This window comes from Scyliorhinus canicula, chromosome 6 (genome assembly GCF_902713615.1).
Source record: "Scyliorhinus canicula chromosome 6, sScyCan1.1, whole genome shotgun sequence".
Lineage (NCBI taxonomy): Eukaryota > Metazoa > Chordata > Chondrichthyes > Carcharhiniformes > Scyliorhinidae > Scyliorhinus > Scyliorhinus canicula.
Genome location: NC_052151.1, coordinates 127,854,012 through 127,874,445, shown reverse-complemented (window position 1 = coordinate 127,874,445; position 20,434 = coordinate 127,854,012). Strand labels below are relative to the sequence as shown.

General features: G+C 47.8%; 1 protein-coding gene across 13 annotated transcripts in view; it reads left to right on the top strand.

Moving 5' to 3' along the window:
- Nucleotides 1-20,434, top strand: part of otofa (otoferlin a) — a 500,940-nt gene that overhangs the window by 249,264 nt on the left and 231,242 nt on the right. The gene's annotated exons all lie outside the window — the stretch shown is intronic.

The window sequence follows — 20,434 nt, the reverse complement described above, 5'->3', positions numbered from 1 at the left end:
ATGAGATTAGTGAATCATTGTAAACTGAAAGTTGCGCAGTCGTAGCTTTTGCCATTGCCTTCCATGGCTGTAGATACTTGTCTTTTAGAATTCGCAGGTGTAGTATGTTGGCACTTGCCCCTTGTCAATCTTGGCCAGTGACAAATAGTTGCCAACTTACTTTGGGCAGATAATTTGGATCTTGGCAAACACTTCAAACAATGCAACGGTGTTTAAGTTTTCCGTGAGTTTGAAGATGAGAAACCTGTGTTCATCACTCATCTCTTTGCACATATCATTGTCACTTTCTGGTTTGTCAATCAGCTTATGTGTATGCTTCAACTGGGATACCGGATGGCCATTCTTACTGCGTGAAGGTACCTGTTTTGTACGGTTTGATTAGATTAGTGCACAGCTCTTTGTAGCTGCATTAGCCTTTGCTCTGATGCATTGCCACTGCTAAGGAATTTTTCTGGCATCTGCCTTGCAGAATTGCTTGCAAACTGGGCATTTCCTTGGTGATTTCCGAGGTCCACACCTTCCACATGTCCTGCCAGGTTTGGGTGTTCCACTCAGTGTGTCAGAAACTGGGGCTGTACTTAGAACATGTCAATTCTGTCGACGTGTGAGGATTGCTCCATACTTGTATCCATCCATGAATAGCTGTTCAATGCTATGTGTTTTGAGCTTGCCCAGCAGATCATGCTGGAATTTTCCATGGGAGTAGATGTGATCATGAGCTCAACATTTTTGTCTGCTAGCTAAACATTGGAAAAATCACAATACATATCCTTTTCTCTGCATCTGTTGACAAAGTGGTCTATAGATTCTGTAGTTTGTTGTAGAAATTGTATGAAGTCTGGTCAATGATTACAGAGGTTTAACCTGACACTGAACTGGCTTTCCAATGTAGTCCATATCTTTCGGGATTCTTTAGCTCTTCTGTTAATTCTGGCATATCCAGCCATATCTCGACCTTCGTTCCCAATTGCCAGGCAAATGTTTATGGCTCGCTTCTCTGGGTCAGACACACATGAATCAAGAAACCATGGTCGCGATTTAACCACCGCATTGAGCCCGACACGGATCTGGGCATTCGATTAAATAGCGGGAAAGCCCAAAATCGAGATTTGTGTCAGGCACGAATCAGTTTGCTATCTCACCGACACGCTCCCGATGGCGAGTTCTGGATCTGTCCCAAATATGGCGGGCATGCCATTAACCTCAATTTGCATGAATTATAATCTCATTAGTGAGATTGAAGTTGAATGTAACGACCTCCAGGAAATTGACCAGCTCCCCAGCGAGAAATCATGCGGGCATCATTTAGTATACGTTTTTAAAAACATGAAGCTGGCATAATGGCTGCTGATGGGATCTGAGGAGCTATTTCCATTTTTGGCCACGCAGATCAAGGGCACTAGAGCTGCTGCCCCAGTGCTATGGGGAAGGGGACCCCTCGGGGGGCTGGGCTTGGACAGAGGATTGCAGCGTTCCAGGTTGGTGGTCACCCTTGGGCCGGGGGAGAGCGGGAAGGCTGAGGGACTTTTCATCTGTGAGGCCTTCAAGCCATCTTTAAATAACGTGGATACCCCCAGCAGGGACAACCACAGCTGCTGCCTGTCTGTACTACCAAACACTCCCAGGACAGAGCCCTGTTCTTGGTTATATGTTGACAGACACTTTAACTCCCTTTGACATGAGCAGCCTCTAGCTTCACAACTGAAAGCTATTGTTAATAAGGAATTGGCTTTGATAGTTGTGAGAGCACTTCACAGCTGCAGGTTATGTTTGCTGCTTGCACGTGTTGTTGGCTGCACCACTGTTGCTGTTTCCTTCCCTTCCTGTAACCAGAAAGAAGGACAATTGTTTCTGAGATACCTGGGTCCTGGAATACTGGGCTCAGGGGGATGTATGAGTCCAAAAGGAAATCTGTTTTGAAGCAAGAAGACGCTGCGGGACTTGGTTCATGACATTGACCCAAATGGCCACCTGATGACGCCGTTGAAGAAATGCTTTCGCAGATTGCTGATGTTTTTGTTGCTGGTCTGCTGAGCGCTACATGTAACGTCACTGCAGGTTAAACACTGCTGGAAGTCAAGGCCATTCAACTGCACCATGAGCGCCAGTGGAATATGTGGGTCCAGGATTTGGTTCCGGTGAGATTGGGCCCTGTGGGAGGGCCTGCACAGCTGCAGCTCATGGACAGAGAATGGCACTGATACGTGGAACAAGTAACATATGATGAATGGATAATTTCTATGACAAAGTTCTGAATATGATAACCCATTCTCAGGCTTCACCTCCATTTCTGTTGAGGAACCTGCGAGGGGTGAAACCGCATGTTTTTTTGTTCTGAAAATGAATTGATATAACTTTATATTGGTACCAAAATGGAACGGTGACATTTCCTTATTGTATAATGATTAGTGTCTTATGTGGAATGTTACATAGTTGATTTTCAAATCTTTGTTACTGTTGACCATTTAATAAACAAAATATTCTGAAGTGGATTCCTGTGGGCACATGTGCCGTGTCTCAGACGATGATTATTGCCTCACATTTCATTCAAACTTTGAAGCCTGAACAGTTTACCTGAACTCTAGATTCAGCACCATAGAGGCAGCACCATCAACTAAACACTCAAGAGCTGGGCTTCAGCACTGGGATATCATCACGACCAAAGGGTGAGTGTATGGGTCAAGGGAGGGCACCTGAGCATGGCCTTCCTAATGTTCCCGGCATGGGTCTGTGTTCTAGGGGCTCCTGATGTGGCCAGGGATGTATGTGCACATCAAGGTTCTCCAGCACAACAGGTTCACTGGATGGCACTCTGAGAGAAAGCGGGGCACTTAAGGGTGGAGAGGTTTGGGAGATATGAGGGCTCCAGGGGGAAATCCCTCACTGATTGTCGGTCTCTCTCCTTCTCCAATTACTTTCAAATACCAAAATCGATGGTGGTATTGTTCCCGTAGAGGATGCCCTCACGATGCTTGTGATAGCTTAGACTTCCAGACACCAGAGAAGGCAGCACCATCGATGCAGGGTGGAGGTGGTACCCTATGTTGCCACACACCCTCAAGACCCAGCTGCCCATCAGGCCAAGGAGGACCCCAGTGACAGCCCAAGGTGTATAGGTGTTGTTTGTCTTTTGAGTAGAAAACAGACAGCATGTGCCGCAGGAGGCTCCATTTCAACATAGAGACAGTGAAACACCTGTGGCATGTCCTCGCAGACGTTGCACCCTGTGGAGGAAGGGGGACACCCACTCCATGTGGCTGTGAAGGTCACCACAGCCTTGAACTTTGATTCTCCGCCATTGCTGGGATGCCCAGGTCCAGGGGATAATTGATGACACGTATGTTGCCTTGCGCGCAGCAGGGCATCAGGGAGTTTGCGCTTCATTAACAGGAAGGGGTTCACCCGCTGAATGGCCAACTCATGTTCGACCACCAGCTTTGGATCATGCTTGTGTGTGCACGATTCCCAGGGAGTGTACGTGATAGCTACATCCTGGGACACCCGGGAAATCCCCGGCGTCTTCGAGGACCATTCCAGGATAAGGGATTGGCCCTTGGGGGATAAGAGGTACCCGCTGAGGTGCACTGCTGTGTCTTCCGCTTTATGGTGGTCTGCTGTGCCCTCCACAACATGGCACAGCAGCAGGATGAAATTCTGGAGGTTGAGGAGGAGGAGGGATATGTGACCTCGTCTGAGGAGGAGGACTAAGAGGGGATGGAGGACAATCCCAGGGAGGATGCGTAGGAGGAACCGGCGGATGGAGGACTGGCGATGGTGAGAGTGCGGCATGCCTGGAGGACCAGGGAGGGACTCATCCTCACCAGACACTCATAGGATGAGGCTTTGTCCGCCAGCTCACCCCCTCTTTCCCCCCCCCCCCCCCCCCCCCCCCCCCCCTCCCCCCAGCTACTCTGTTCTTTTTCTTCATTTTGTTGAAGTCCCTCGCTTGTCATCGACTCAGCCCACACTTATTACTCACTTGCACTGACCGAGCTAAACCAGTGCTGGTCATCCCGACATGCTGTTCCACTCACTGACTGGCAGGATCTGCACTGCAATCTCACCACGGGGGATCTGACTGCCCACCAGCTCTTTATTTCAGCACTATCGGTGTCATCAAAGCTTTTCTGCACAGTCATCATGCTGCAGTGTCAACATTCTCCAACGCTGGGACTTGTTGGGGCCTCACCAAAATGTAAAGGATCTTATCATGCCTGGTAGCTTGATCTACGGCTGGTCATCATATCATGCCTGTACCTAATCTCGTTGCCATATTGTCTGACCACCACTGAACACCATTTTGTTTTTTTATAATGATGTAAAGGCACATTGAAACAGAAACATAGGAAATAGGAATAGGTCATTTAACCCTTTGAACCTGCTTCACCATTTAGTATGATCACAGCTGATCCTCTGCCTCAATACTGTGCTCCTGCACTCTCCCCATACCCCTTGACACCTTTAGAATCTAGAAATCTATCTATTTCCTTCTTAAATATGTTCAGTGATTTGGCCTCCAGAGCCTTCTGTGGGAGAATATTCCCACCCTCTGAGTGGAGCTGTTCTCCTGATCTCACCCCGTATCCTGAGAACGTGGCCCCTTGTTCTCGACAACCCCAGCCGTGGAACATCATCCCTCATTCCAGTCTGTCCATCCCTGTCACAATTTTATATGTTTCAATGAGATCTCCGCACATTCTTCTAAATTCCAGTGAATACAGTCCTGATCAACCAAATCTCTGGTCATCCTGCTATCCCAGGATCCCGTCTGGTGAACTTTTGCTGCACTCCCTCTATGGCAAGTATATTGTTTCTTAGATGAGAAGACCAAAACGGCCGACAATACTCCAGGTGTGGTGTCACCAAGGACCTGTATAGCTGCAGTAAGACGTCCTTGCCCCTGTGCCGAAATCCTTTTGCAATGAAGTCCAACATACTATCTGCCTTCCTAACTACGTGCTGCATCTGCGTGCTTGCTTCTCATTGACTGGTGTACGAGGACACCCAGGCCCCTTTGTACATCAACTTTTCTCAATATATCACCATTTAAATGATACTCTGCCATTCTGTTTCATAGAATCAGAGAATCCCTACAGTGCAGGTGGAGACCATTTGGTCTATTGAGTCTGTACTGACCCTTTGAAAGAGCACCCTACCTAGGCCAACGTCCCACCCTATCCCTGTAACCCAGTAACCCCACCTAACATTTTTTTTGGACATTAAGGAGCAATTTATCCTGGCCAATCCACCTAACATGGTCATCATTGGACTGTGGGAGGAAATCAGAGCACCCAAATGAAACCCATGCAGACATGTGAGAAAGTGCAAACTGCACACAGACAGTCATCCAAGGCTGATATTGAATCCGGGTCCCTGGCGCTATGGGGCAGCAGTGCTAACCACTGTCACTATGCAGCCCATCTGAAGTGGATAACTTCACATGTATCCACATTAAACTGCATCTGCCATGTTTTTACCCAATTCACTCCACTTTAAGTCTCTTAAGTCTCTCTCGCCACTCGCATTCTCACCAATTTTCGTGTTGTCAGTAAACTTGGGAATGTTACATTTTGTGCCTTCATCCACATCACTGATGTATACTGTGAATAGCTGGGGCCCAAGAAGCACTGTGGGGGCAGGCACTTCAAAAAGGACCCATATATTCCTACTCTCTGTTCCCTGCCTGATAACCAATTCACAGTCCATGCCAATATATTATCCCCAATCCCATGTGTTTAATTTTGCACACCTTGGGCTGGATTCTCCCCTACCCGGCGTGACGGAGGGTCCCGGCGTAGGGGAGTGGCGCCAACCACTCTGGGGTCGGGCTTCCCCAAAGGTGGGGCATTCTCCCCACCTTTGGGGGCCAGCCCCGCGCCGGAGCGGTTGGCACCAGAAGACTGGCGCAAAAAACCGGCGCCCCCGGCAGCGGGGCTGGCTGAAAGGCTTTTGCCGGTCGGCGCATGCGCCGGCGGTGACGTCAGCGGCCAGCTGCCGCTGACGTCACCACCGGCACATGCGCAATGTGGGTTTCTCTTCCGCTTCTGCCATGGCGGAGGCCGTGGCGGCCGCGGAAGAGAAATAGTGCCCCCAGGGCACTGGCCCGGAGTCTGAGCGTGGGGTCCCAATCGCGGGCCAGGCCACCGTGGGGGCACCCCCCGGGGTCCGATCAGCCCCTGCCCCCCCCAGGACCCCGGGGGCCCGCTCGCGCCACTGATCCCGCCATTACAGAGGTGGTTCAAACCTCGGCGGCGGGAGAGGCCTCCCAGCGACGGGACTTCGGCCCGTCTGGGCCGAAGAATCACCGCAGGGGCCTCGCCGATTGGAATGGCGAGATTCCTACCGCCGCCACTTCCCGGGTGGCGGAGAATCGGCGGTCCCAGGCGATTCTCCGACCCTGCTGGGGGTCGGAGAATTTCGCCCCTTATGTGGAACTTTATCAAAAGGTTTCTGAAAATCTAAATGCACCACATCCACTGGCTCTCCTTTATCTAATTTATTGGTGGCATCCTGCAAAAACTCCAGTAGCTTTGTCAAACATACTTTCCCTTTCTGAATTTCATCTTGACTTTGTCAAATCCGTTGATATTTTTTAAGTGTCGTGCTATCACATTTAATAAACTCGAGCATTTTTTCTACTACTGAAGTTAAGCTAACTCGGCTCTTTTCTCCTTCCTTTTTTAAATAGTGGGGTTAGATTTACCACCCTCCAATCTACCAGGACTTTTTCAGAATTCACTAAATTTTGGAAGATTATTACCAAAGCATCCATTATTTCTATGGTCACCTCCTTTAGAACCCTTGAATGTAGATTATCGTGGGAATTTATTGGTTTTCAGTACCCTTAATTACTGATTTCCTTCAATTATTCCTTGGTTCCTTACTATTTCTGGGAAGTGTCTTCTTCCATGAAGACAACACTAAAATAGTTGTTTAACTGCTCTTCCATTTCCTTGTTCTTGCTTATAAATTCTCCCAATTCAGTTGTAAGTGACCGACACTTTTCTTCACTAATCTTTTACTTTTTACATACTTACAGAAGTTTTTATAGTCCACTCATATTTTGTGCAAGCTTACTGTCTTACTCTTCTTAAATCCCTCATAAGTAATCTCAAAGTCGTCCTCTACTGAATTCAGAACTGCTCCCAATTCTCAGGCTAATTACTTTTTCTCGCAACTGTATATGGTGCCTCTTTGGATCTCATATTATCCTTATTTTCTTTTGTTAGCCATAGTTAGGTCACTTTTCATATAAGGAATTTATAACTATTGCTATGTATGCATTCGTTCCTTAAATATTAGCCATTGCTGATCCACCATCATGCCTTTTAATTAAGTTTTCCAGTTTATCTTAGCCAACTCGCTCCTCATACCTTTGTGGTTTCCTTGACTTAGATTTAGGACCTTAGCTTCAGATCAACACCAATCTTTCATAAGTGATTAGATAAGCATGCTGTAGGTTCATTTATTCAAACTAAACACATGAAAAAATAAATACATGGTTATAAAGCTTGAAGACATCAGCAGCAGAGCTGTGCCTGCTCTGTTCTGCGCACAGGCCAAAATGCAACTGAGGTTGGACCGCATGACATGCTTCCATTCCATTGATGACATACTGCCATCTCTTGAAGGCATATTACAACAGTCATGGTTGGCAACAAGATGGATTGGCCCACTGAATCATGGAGAGGCCACACATCAGTCTCCCGGCTTCAGCAAGAACTCTCCCAATTAAGTCGGAGGGTAGTCGGGGCTGACGTAAGATTTGCATCGGAGGGGTATCAATTAGGATCATTAATGATCAGTTTACATTCATTATCCCTGAGTCCACTACAATCTAGTGATTTATGGCTTTTCTGCATCCTCAGAAGGCCACCCAGCAAATCCTGTCATGTTTACCAGCAGTCTATAGGGCTGGATCCCTCGTAGTCAGGTATTTTGTGCGCAATCAAGAGACCCATCCCCAGGCGGAGGAGAAGGGTGACCACTGAAAGTCAGGCCATGCCATTGCCTCCACCCTCCCTTCCCCAATCATGCAATCCCACCCTATGACCTATATCCCATCCCCACTCACTATTGACCCGGACTTGCCTTGGGACTTTAATGTCCTTTAAAACCACCCCTGGTGTCCAGTTCATCAAATCTCAATTAGCCATGGAATTCATTAACAACATGGAGGTACCATTTCTCTCGATATTTCAAGGGATCATAAAAAGCTTTCAGGAAAATTGCTGGTTAGTCTGTTTAGGCTGCTAGTGTGCTGTTCCTGATTTTCTGTTGTATTTTGACTGTCAGAACTGACAGTAATTATTTGTGAGAGTAATTTGGTGACTGAACAGAGTGAATCTGTCCAGGGGCTTTTGGGAAACTTCTAATTTGTTGCATTGGGTTTAATGCTTGTAGTGTCATTCTGGCAGAAAGCACCTTCATGGTATTGATATACTCAACTACATGGATTTTCCTTCTCCAGCTGGTTGGTGGATCATTCTTCTCTCATCTGATGGAATACTATATTTTTCCTTCTCCTTACATCCTTTCTAAAATTTCAAGGGCATTATCGAAGAATCCATCCATGCATTTGTTGAGTTCATGGACACAAGCTGCTTTCAGTGGAACCCCACGAGAAGCACTCCATCTCCCCTTTGAGAGATCAGCCCACCAAGAAATGTTATCAGGCCCCAACCACCCTCCCCACCCCAGCCACACCTCATCAACCCAAGAAGAATTCAAACTGACAGCCTGTCCGTTTAAATTTAAATGACACATGAACTAGGACTACAAAAAAACCATAGATTTTGTCAGTAGAGGAAATAAGATAATGAATGGAGGAAATAAAGCTAACGTTCTGTTTTGACGTTCAAAGAAAAGAAGGCTACAAATGTAAATATATGGGGAAATAGGAATAACGGGAACCCAACATTAGCATTCCTTTCGAACACAGCAATTAATTACAGAAGGTTCCACAAATATCCATGTTATGCACTGGTCTGAGAGTGCTAGTTCAAAGCTGTTCACTTCCACACAGTAGGATTTTAATTGACTTTAGTACACCATTATGCAAAGATATGTTGATGGATGTGCTTTAGATGTGCAGACAGTTTGAAATTCTGTAATAAATAATCCATTTGCCTAATGAGCAGGAACACTCCAAACAGCAAAGGAAGTGCTAAGAGTGATGCATTAAAATATATCTACTTGACTATGAAACCCCTGTGCAGCTTCACACATGATATAATGTAAAATCCTCAGGGCATGGTTCTTTTATAGATTTAAAATTATACTGAATATTCATTCCATTTACAAAACTGGCATCCATACTTACGTTCGTTTATTCTACATGAATAGGATGGGAATAGAGGGATACGGACCCAGGAAGTGTAGAGGATTTTAGGTTAGACGGGCAGCATGGTCGGCACAGGCTTGGAGGGCCGAAGGGCCTGTTCCTGTGCTGTACTTTTCTTTGTTCTTTGTTCATACGAGCAAAGAAAATAGGTGCAGAAGTGGGCCATTGAGCCCCTCGAGCTTGCTCCGCCATTCAGTATGGCATTAGCTGATCTGTGGTATTTTTATGAACGTTGCCAGTGCGTTCAGAGGAATCAATTTATTTCTACCATAAGAAGTATTTTGATTCCTACCGAAAATAAATATATTAGCCGTGTCCTGGATGATGCAGTGGGTTAAACACTGCCTTTTGCTCTCTGAGTTTAAACTCCGATCACATTGATGGGGATGAAAATCCATCACATGGATTTGTCCTTCAGTGTAAATGAAGCAGCAGCAGAGAAATTCAGAACAGATCTGGTGTCAAAAGTAGAAACATTTCACATGAATAGGGAGGAAATAGCGGGATACGGACCGAGTAACGGCAGAAGATTTTTTTTTTAGTTCGGACATCATGATCGTCACAGGATTGGAGGGCCGAAGGGCCTGTTCCTGTGCTGTAATTTTCTTTGTCCTTCTTTGATCTTTGATGCAGTTGGAATATCTGTTTAATAGGCAAAACAATGGCATTGCCCCTATTCTTCAATAAAGGTTGAAGACTCTTTACTGAGACATCCAGAGTCTAAGCCAGGAAGTAGATATTGGAATATTCCATTCAATGTAAAATGATGTCGGAAAGTAAAATAAAGGGTAGAATTGTCGGAAAGTAAAATAAAGGGTAGAATTTAAAAAGGGAGGTAGGGATGGGGGGGGGGTGTGCCACCAAAACAGATGTCAGCCTCACCGACCCAATATCCAGGAGCCCTGAGGGAATTAAGTCCTCGGATGGCAGGACTGTCATTTGAAGAGAGATTAAGTTGGTTAGAATTATATTAGAGTGTGGAAGAATGAGACAATATCTCATTGAAACTTATAAAATTCTATTTGACAGGGTAGGTTCAGAAAGAATGTTCCCGATGGTGGGGGAATCCAGAACTAGGGGTCATAATTTGAGAATAAGGGGTAAACCTTTTAGGACTGAGGCGAGGTGACATTTCTTCACCAAGGCAGAGGAATTCACTATGGTATTATCATAAATGTAAGAACTGCAAGGGTTAATGAAATGTCCAGAGTGGCCACTAGAGGGAGCTACAGTTATGAGCATATAAGACTTTGATGCTAAGCCTTTTGGGAGAGGGTGTGCAGGAATTAGCTCGAGACAGTCAGAAGTACAGATAGTGTGAGTCAGAATTACAGATAGTGTGAGTAAGAGCAGATCATAGTTTATATCAGTATAAAGATTAGTTGTAGATGAGTGTAGTTAATAAGTTAATAATCAACTGTGTGTTTTTTAGGAGTATGTGTCAAATCATAGAATCATAGAATTTACAGTGCAGAAGGAGGCCATTCAGCCCATCGAGTCTGCACCGGCTCTTGGAAAGAGCACCCTACCCAAGGTCAACAACTCCACCCTATCTCCATAACCCAGTAACCCCACCCAACACTGAGGGCAATTTTGGACACTAAGGGAAATTTATCATGGCCAATCCACCTAACCTGCACATCTTTGGACTGTGGGAGGAAACCAGAGCACCCGGAGGAAACCCACGCACACACAGGGAGGATGTGCAGACTCCGCACAGACAGTGACCCAAGCCGGAATCGAACCTGGGACCCTGGAGCTGTGAAGCGATTGTGCTACCGTGCTGCCGTGCTTCCCAAATTAGTAATGTAAATAAATTTATAGCTTTATTCAAGTTCAAGCTATTTTGTGGTCTTTGTGAACTATGCTAACCATCCTGAATTTAGCAACGCAAAGAACACCACATTCAATACCACAGAAAGTAGTTGAGGCCAAAACGTTGTGTGATTTCAAGAAGGAATCAATATCGCTCTTGGGGCTAAAGGGATCAAGGGATATGGGGGTGTGTGGGATCAGGTATTGAATTTGATGATTAGCAATGATCATAATGAATGGCGGAGCATGCGCAAAGGGCCAAAATAGTCTAATTCTGCTTCTATTGTCTATGTATGGTTCTATGTGAGTTCCTGATCGGGTGCGGGAAATCTACCATGGGGACTCCCAGCTCCACGGGGGACATTTAATTGCAGGATTTCCAAAGGTAGTGGCCGATTCTGCTAATAAACCTGGACCTTGGCCAGGATTCATCATTAGATTCCTAGAGAAAGGTAAGTGACAGTAGGATGAGGGTCGCTTGTATGCTTGTATGGGGTTCGCCACCAAGGGGAGATGGGGGTCTGAGTAAAGGTAATGGGTGGCTATCAGCAACCCTCTTCCAATGCCAGGTCCCTCAATCAGGCAGAGTGTCTTTGATTGAAGGACCCGCCCATCCCAATAGTTTGCTTGTCAGTACACCCACATGGTGGGTTCCTGCCTGCCATTGGTTAAATAGCAGCGGCAGCAGGTTGAGATGCTTAAGTGAGCATTAATTGGCCTCAAAAATCCCAAGTGGCATTCAGACACCGTTAAGCATGCACATAACAATTGGAGATGGCCAAACTTTTCTGTCATTTTTATTGGGCATGTCGCAGTGAACTTCACGTTCTTGCATGTATTTGAATGCCACCTCTCTATAAACTACCAATGCAATGAAGCTTGTGGAGGAGTGACTTTCTGATTTCTCATTTAACTGTGCCCTTTGCAGATGTGGAGGTTGCTATCTGATTGACTCATTAATAACCATGAACACAAATAGCTTCACCATTATTCTGAACGCAAAATCGAGACCTTTTTGGGTAATTCAGAGAAGGCGTGGGATGAAGAAATTTCAAAATCCTTTGCACAGCATTCTGTTTATTCTGCCTGTTCTCCAATATTAAAAATTTATTGACATTCATTTTTCAGACATTTTCCTGGTGTTAAATAGTCGCCTCTTTCTCAAAGCATAAGGAAGAGAAACGATGAGTGACAACTCCCACATCTATGGCACCGTAAGGTTGAACATTTCGGGGTAGAAATTGGCTTGTGGCATAGCTCTGATACTGATGTAAGTGGGGACTACACAAATTCAATCCTCTTGCACATCAGGACATGACTGGCTTGCTGGGGACATCAGTCACACCTCAGAGAAGCCCTGGAGTAGTTGGCAGTTCAGTGAAACCATTTTGTCTGTGAAACTGGCAGATGGGGCAAAGAGAAGTCTGTTGTTAGCAGTGTTTATATGCTGAGCAGAGTTAGATAGCTAGGATCGCGCAGGTGGTTAGATCCTTGGGTGCAGCCTGGCCAATCCAGTGTGCCGTAGTCTCCGACAAATTGAATGAGCAGCTCAGAGGTGAGCGTTTGCTTGGGCAGCCTGATTTGGATTCAGGTTGCCTGACAATTAATTGCAGGCAAAAAAGCAAGATGGCCTTCAGGCCGAGTTGAAGCTATTGTTGAAGGAAATCAGAGGCTAAATCATCAAAGGAGAGGAACTGAAATCCTTCATGAGGAATACAGAGTTAAAGAATTTTTGTGACTCTCAGTGATCACTGACATTTGGGTGGGCTGCTGAGAAATTTGTCCGGCCTGTCTTGGTTGTATTTACCTCTAATTTGCAGTTTGTGGTGGTGTACAACCACAGTTTGCCTGTTAATTCATGTTTAACTCACATTAGTTATGAATATTAGAGTAGAAGATAGGTCATATTTAGTGTTTGCTATGCTGGCTCTTGTATGGTAAAATTTCTGATGTTTGTTTAAAACCAGGGAATGTTGTGGTCTTATGCTAATAACAAGGAACTAGGATCTCAAATGTAGTCTGCTTTATAAAACAAGTTACTAGTCCCTAACCAGATCATAACCTTAAACTTTACTGGACTGATCACTTGGCTTCGACCTAGGCTCTGATTCGGATTTTTTTTTTAAAGTGCTTATGGTTTAATTTGATCTACCTTCTCTAACGCTACTGAAAGAGGCTTCCACTTCAAGTACAAATTCAATGCTCATTTATGTTTTCCCCGCCAATGTCTCATTGTATTCTCAATCTGAAAAACAGCTAAGTGAACTGGGGCGGGATTCTCCCCTACCCGGCGTGACGGAGGGTCCCGGCGTAGGGGAGTGGCGTCAACCACTCCGGGGTCGGACCTCCCCAAAGGTGGGGCATTCTCCCACCTTTGGGGGCCAGCCCCGCGCCGGAGCAGTTGGCACCAGAAGACTGGCGCAAAAAACCGGCGCCCCCGGCAGCGGGGCTGGCCGAAAGGCTTTCGCTGGTCGGCGCATGCGCGATGTGGGTTTCTCTTCCGCTTCCGCCATGGCGGAAGAGAAAGAGTGCACCAAGGGCACTGGTCCGCTCCCTGATAGGGGGGCCCCGATCGCGGGCCAGGCGACCGTGGGGGCACCCCCGGGGTCCGATCGCCCCGTGCCTCCCCCCCCAAGACCCCGGGGGCCCGCTCCCGCCGCCGATCCCGCCGCCACCAGAGGTGGTTCAAACCTCGGCGGTGGGAGAGGCCTCCCAGCGGCAGGACTTCGGCCCATCGCGGGCCGGAGAATCGCCGCAGGGGCCTCGCCGATCGGAGTGGCGAGATTCCCGCCCCCATCACTTCCCGGGTGGCGGAGAACCTCTGCCACGGCGGGGGCCGGATTTTCGGCATCCCCAGGCGATTCCCCGACCCTGCTGGGGGTCGGAGAATTTCGCCCCAGTTCTGTCACTCTGAAACCATCCAGGAATAGATGAATGAGGGTGGGTGAATTTGGCTATTCCACCCATCTTTGTGTGGATGGAATGCACTGCTGTTCACAGTGATGTTCTGCAACACATGTCATACATAGCCCCTAATATAGAATTTACTGATTCAGTGTGCATTCCCAGCATCTCCTACTTGACCATATAGAATAGCTAACTGATGATATTGCAATTGCGTGAAGAAATTGAATCACAAGCAGCTCAGTGCCATCTGATTCTGTTTAGAAAAACACAGAAATTTGGTTAAATGAGAATTATAGTCTCAAAGATAATGTAATGGATTAAATCATCAGCTTAGAATAGGAATATTAAACGAATGAGAGATATCTTTTAATTTTAGTACAATGCTATTGGCAGGAATCAAGAATTTAAAATGTGAAAAGAAATTGGAAGCACTTGCAATAACAAGTCAGTGTTAGCTGCACATCATCACTCTTAACCTAAAATCGGTAACCTAAAATGTATTTTGTAAGAGTATTGCAACTATTTATTTGTAACAGTAATTTAATAGTAGTAGACGTGTTAACTGACTCCATTATGCTAAACTCCAAAGTGAAGTCAGTCGTTAACTGTGCCGCTGTTAATGCATAACTAATAATTAAGTACTTAAGATGTCTGTTCCCACTGTAAAAGAGAGATTTGTATTTATTACTACAGATTACATTCTTTAATATTAATTATCACTCTGGTACTAAGGCAGCATTCATCAGAACATCAGTGTAGTATATAAAGAGTTCTGCTTAATGAGTCCTTCCATGTTTTGAAGTGTATTTGCATTTGTAAAATTTGTTTTAAATTGAGGCATGCATTCAATCTATTAGCTTTGCAATAAGGCTGATAAAGACTTGCTGCTGAAGTATCCAAGTACATTTATGAGTTTTAAATAAAGGTGCATGCTGCACCATTAGCGACATGGCATGATTCCCTGTAAAGATGGCATGAGTAGTATTTATGCTGTTGAAAATGCAGTGCTGAATAAATAGATAAGTAACTATCCATAGTCCACAAAGGTGCATCGGCATCGAGGTCAGAGGTTTCCCTTGGTATGCACGGTGGCGCACTGGTTAGCCCTGTGGCTTCACAGTGCCAGGGTCCCAGGTTCGATTCCCGGATGGGTCACTATCTGTGCGGAGTCTGCACGTTTTCCCCGTGTCTGCGTGGGTTTCCTCTGGGTGCTCCGTTTCTTCCCACTAGTCCCAAAAGACATTGTTGTTAGGTAATTTCTCATTCTGATTTCTCCCTCTGTGTACCCGAACAGGCGCCGGAATGTGGCGACGAGGAGCTTTTCACAGTAACTTCATTGCAAATGTAAGCCTACTTGTGACAATAAAGGTTATTGAAGATTATTGTATGCCACTCTCGTATATCCCACAGGCCAATTACAGAGTTGACGGGCATTCAGTAGCAGCCTGTAATTGAGCTTTTTGGCCATGAGTGGTACAAGACCAAAAAAAAGAAGAAAATATAATATGAAAAAGAACAGTGAACTATTTGACAACTACCCACTCCTAACACCATAGCTCAAATTGGAACAGTTTTTGTGAGGTTGTACATTGGACTGATTTTTGCTCTGTGCTTTTTAACGACTGTGGGAACATTTTTATTTGTTGTTGCACCAAAATTATCTTCCGCTAACAGGAGTTGAAACATTCTCCCACAGTATGGCCCCTGAACAAAGAATTGATTGGTAAAAAAAACAAATGATCTTCCAGGCCAGGCATCAAGCAATCTCCCCTGTCCATGGTGCATGATAAGAGCTAGCTGACATTGCTGGAGCATTTATTTAAGAAATGGCCTTCTGGCTAAATTGTCCTCCTGTGGAATATCTGGTGAATTTACAATTTCTTTAGTGGATTCAAAATTACTTATGTCAAGGGATGTTTGCTTCCGCACTGTACTAAGATTTACAATAAAGCTTTCTTAGCCCCAAGATTGTAATAGTCTGTATTAATGACTTGTACAGAGAGGACCAAGAAATACTGCTCAAAATTAGTCGAGAGGTATTAAAATCCTCTTTAGCCTTTGGGCTCTGCCACAGACCGTCATTTAACTTCTGGCTGGAAATGCATGCATTCCCAACAGTCTCTTCAGCTTACAGATTTTTGCAGAGGTCCTTTAATTAGCTTCTTCACTCGCTGTAGGTCAGGAAATTTCTTTGTTTGTCAGAATACCTAGCTTTCAAATGGATTTCTGTGCTGTCACTATCCCAGCCAATAGTAACCAAAACCTATCAAGAGATAATGCTTGAAATGCCTCTCAATCATTTTGCAATACTTGGTTTTTCATTGTCTCAAGAATTGTATTCAGGAACATTCTGCATCATTTTTCTTCCCATGATTCATAACACTACCAATCTGCAAACAGGTACCAATTGTTTGCTGAGTTGGTTTATTGTAAGATTTTATTTCCTACCATCAGAAATACAGACAGGAGGCATCATTTTGTTTTTGGAAACAGCGAATAGATTTACATTTAGCTTCCCAGAAGAACATTTGTGAGGACAAACAAATTAACTAGCAGACATAGAAGCTTATGATTTTCCCATACTGTGAACCTTTTTTGATTTGCTCGATGGTTTAACAAGGACTGTTTGTATCATATAAAAGGTAACATTTCAGCTTCAGTTTTATTCCAGAACTGTTTATTTTCTCTATTCCAGGTTTTATTTTGTAACAAAGATCATAAGGAGCAAGATTTTGAGGATTTAATTTTTCTAAATACATAAAAAGCTAGAAAATATCCAAGAGTACTTGCTGTGTTATATACTACATGGCTATCTTCCACACCTAGTGCATTATAATTGTAGCCAGTGGCAAAGGAATGGTGCTCACCATTTATCATGCTTACAGCTAGCCACAAACATTTGGACACTAACTTTAACTTAAGGTTCTGAATGTTCCCATGCTAGTTAAAGTCCCATCTTTGAGACCAAAAGCAGGAGGTAACCTTGCTTCAAACAATAGGACCTGGGGAGCGTAGTGACCTTGGCAGTGCCCGCTTAAATGGTCTCCAATAGGGTTACCATCACAATTGTGGATGGTGGCCAAAGGAATGTTGGAGGTTGCTCTGAAATCTCAGATCCAGGCCATTTACTTTTATGAAATAAACACCTTGTTGCATCAATGCCTGCTGTGATCAAATACATATTTGATAATTATTTGAGGATTCCCAGAAGGATGTTACATTTCTCTTAATTAAAAGTGAATGAGTTAATATTTTTGTAAAAATAATGGAGGAAAGAATTTCATCCAAAGTGTTAAGTGTTTGCCCATGTTCCTTGGCCTGTATTGAAATGTTTCACTGCTATCTGTTTATGTGATGTGGCATTTGCTGACCACAACAGTGGGCTGCTGTTCCCCTCCCTGACCTAGGCTCAGTTCAATGCAAACACACTGGTGGACAGCCACATCCCTGAGAAGGTTTTGTTCCCTGTTCAGTTATTATATTCCCACCATGTCCATGGAAATTTCATTCATTTGAGGTTCACCACAGCCCCTCACACCCAGAATTTAACCCTCTGTTGCACCTACCTCCTACCCACGAACGAGGACAACATGTAAAGAGAGCACATATACCAACAGCCCATCTCTCTGCCCAGGCAAGTAATAGTGTCTGATTATAAAACCCATGGGGCGTGATTCTCCGCACTCACGCCGGTTCGGAGAATAGCGGGCCGCGCATATTTTCACGGTGACGCCGGTCCGACGCCCTCCCGCTATTCTCCGAACCCCGCACAAACTACACGTCGGCATTCCCGGCAAAGGCCTCGAAAGCCCCCCCGACACGACCAGAATCGCAACTTATTGGCCCCCCGCTATTCTCCGGCCCGAATGGGCCGAAGTCCCGACGTCATCACGCAATGTTTTCACGCCGGCCAACACACCTGCTTTTCACGTTCGTCAACCAGTCGTGCTGGCTGATGTGGGCTTCGAGTAGGTGAGCGCACCGCTCAGCGCACAGCTCAGCGCACTGCTGGAGTCTGGCCACAACGGGGAAGGCATCCCCGAGAACGGGAGGGGGTCCAGAGCGGGGGGGGAGTGTGGGAGACGGAGGGGGGGAGTGGGGGAGACTGAGGGGGGGAATGGGGGGAGACTGAGGGGGGAGTGGGGGAGACTGAGGGGGGAGTGGGGGAGACTGAGGGGGGAGTTAGGGAGACTGAGGGGGGAGTGGGGAGGCTGAGGGGGGGAGTGGGGAGATGGAGGGGGGAGTGGGGAGACTGAGGGGGGAGTGGGGGAGGCTGGGGGGAGAGGGGGAGTGGGGGAGGACTGAGGGGGGAGTGGGGGAGACTGAGGGGGGAGTGGGGGAGACTGAGGGGGGAGTGGGGGAGACTGAGGGGGGTAGTGGGGGAGCGGAGGGAGGAGGTGGGGAGTGGGGGAGACTGAGGGGGAGTGGGGGAGATGGAGGGGGAGTGGGGGAGACTGAGGGGGGAGTGGGGGAGACGGAAGGGGGGAGTGGGGGAGACTGAGGGGGGAGTGGGGAGACAGAGGTGGGGAGACTATGGGGGGAGTGGGGGAGACGGAGGGGGGAGTGGGGGACTGGGGGAGACAGGGGGGAGTGAGGGAAACGGAGGGGGGGAGTGGGGGAGACTGAGGGGGGGAGTGGGGGAGACTGAGGGGGGAGTGGGAGAGACTGAGGGGGGAGTGGGGAGACTGAGGGGGGGAGTGGGGGAGACGGAGGGGGGAGTGGGGGAGACTGAGGGGGGAGTGGGGGAGACTGAGGGGGGAGTGGGGAGGACTGAGGGGGGAGACAGAGGGGGGAGTGGGGGAGACTGAGAGGGGAGTGGGGGAGACGGAGGGGGAAGTGGGGGAGTGGGGAGACTGAGGGGGGAGTGGGGGATACTGAGGGGGGAGTGGGGGAGACTGAGGGGGGAGTGGGGGAGACGGTAGGGGAGTGAGGGAGACGGAGGGGGAGTGGGGGAGACTGAGGGGGGAGTGAGGGAGATGGAGGGGGGAGTGGGGGAGACTGAGGGGGGAGTGGGGGAGACTGAGGGGGGAGTGGGGGAGACTGAGGGGGGAGTGGGGTAGACTGAAGGGGGAGGGGGGAGACTGGGGAGACGGAGGGGGGAGTGGGGGAGACTGAGGGGGGGGAGTGGGGGAGACGGAGGGGGGAGTGGGGGAGACTGAGGGGGGAGTGGGGGAGACTGAGGGGGGAGTGGGGGAGACGGAGGGGGAGTGGGGGAGACTGAGGGGGGAGTGGGGGAGACGGGGCGGGGAGTGGGAGGGGGGGTAGGGAGAGAGTAAGCGAGTGACCTGTCCAACCCCGGTTACAGAATGTCTGCCACCATGCCATGGAGTGCCGGTCACGAGGACACGGCCGCTGGTTCCCCTGTGGCTTACGGCCACAGGCCACTGACGCACCAGTGAAGAGGACGTAGTTAACTGCCCGTTGGATGCAGAAAGTGACCTGGGGTTAGGCTGCCCGCGTGTCAGCAGCGCGACCAGGCCACCGGGACACACAGGTATCCCGTGGCCGGCGGCTGCCGAGGTGTCGCCTAACGTTCGTCTAACATTTCCCGTTTCTCTGCCCCCCACCACCCTTCTGTAGGTTAGCACAATGTCTGTGAACAGAAGGCCTATGTTCTGTGCTGTGGTTGGGGCCGCTGCACTGCATTTGGAGATGCAGCAGCATCCACAGCCACAACCTGCAGTGGATGCAGGGCCAGCTGCAGCAGCAGAGGGAAGGGCTGAGGAGTTGCCAATCGTCGAGCAGCATTGGGGGGAGGAGGAGGAGGAGGAGAGAGTGAGGGTGCAGCCACGGCGCCAGAGGCGACGACCAAGGCCGAGGGTGTACCGTGTCCGGGTCTCTTTCCTAACAATGACGGACATCACCTGCAGGAGGAGACTCCGGCTGAGTAGGCGGATGGTGATACATATCTGTCACCTCGTGGCGCACCTCGCCCCATGTGGAACGGGGGGAGGACACGCGATCCCGGTTGCCATCAAGGTGACGGTCGCTCTTAACTTCTATGCGACCGGCTCCTTCCAGTCTCCGAGCGTGGACCTCTCCGGGATCTCCCAGTCATCGGTCCACAGGTGCATTCGGGATGTGACCGACGCCCTCTATGCCATCGCGGACCGCTACATCACCTTTCCCAAGGACCGAGCAACTCAAGACGCACGAGCTCGTGGATTTGCCAGCGTGGCTGGGATACCTATGGTGCAGGGGGCAATCGATTGTGTTCACGTCCCCATGTGCCCGCCTGCAGGGGACAGGGAGGTGTTCACAAACAGGAGGGGGACATACTCCATGAATATCCAGGTGGTATGCGACCCCCACATGACGTTCATGAACGTCTGTGCAAGGTTCCCAGGGAGTGTGCATGACTCCTACATA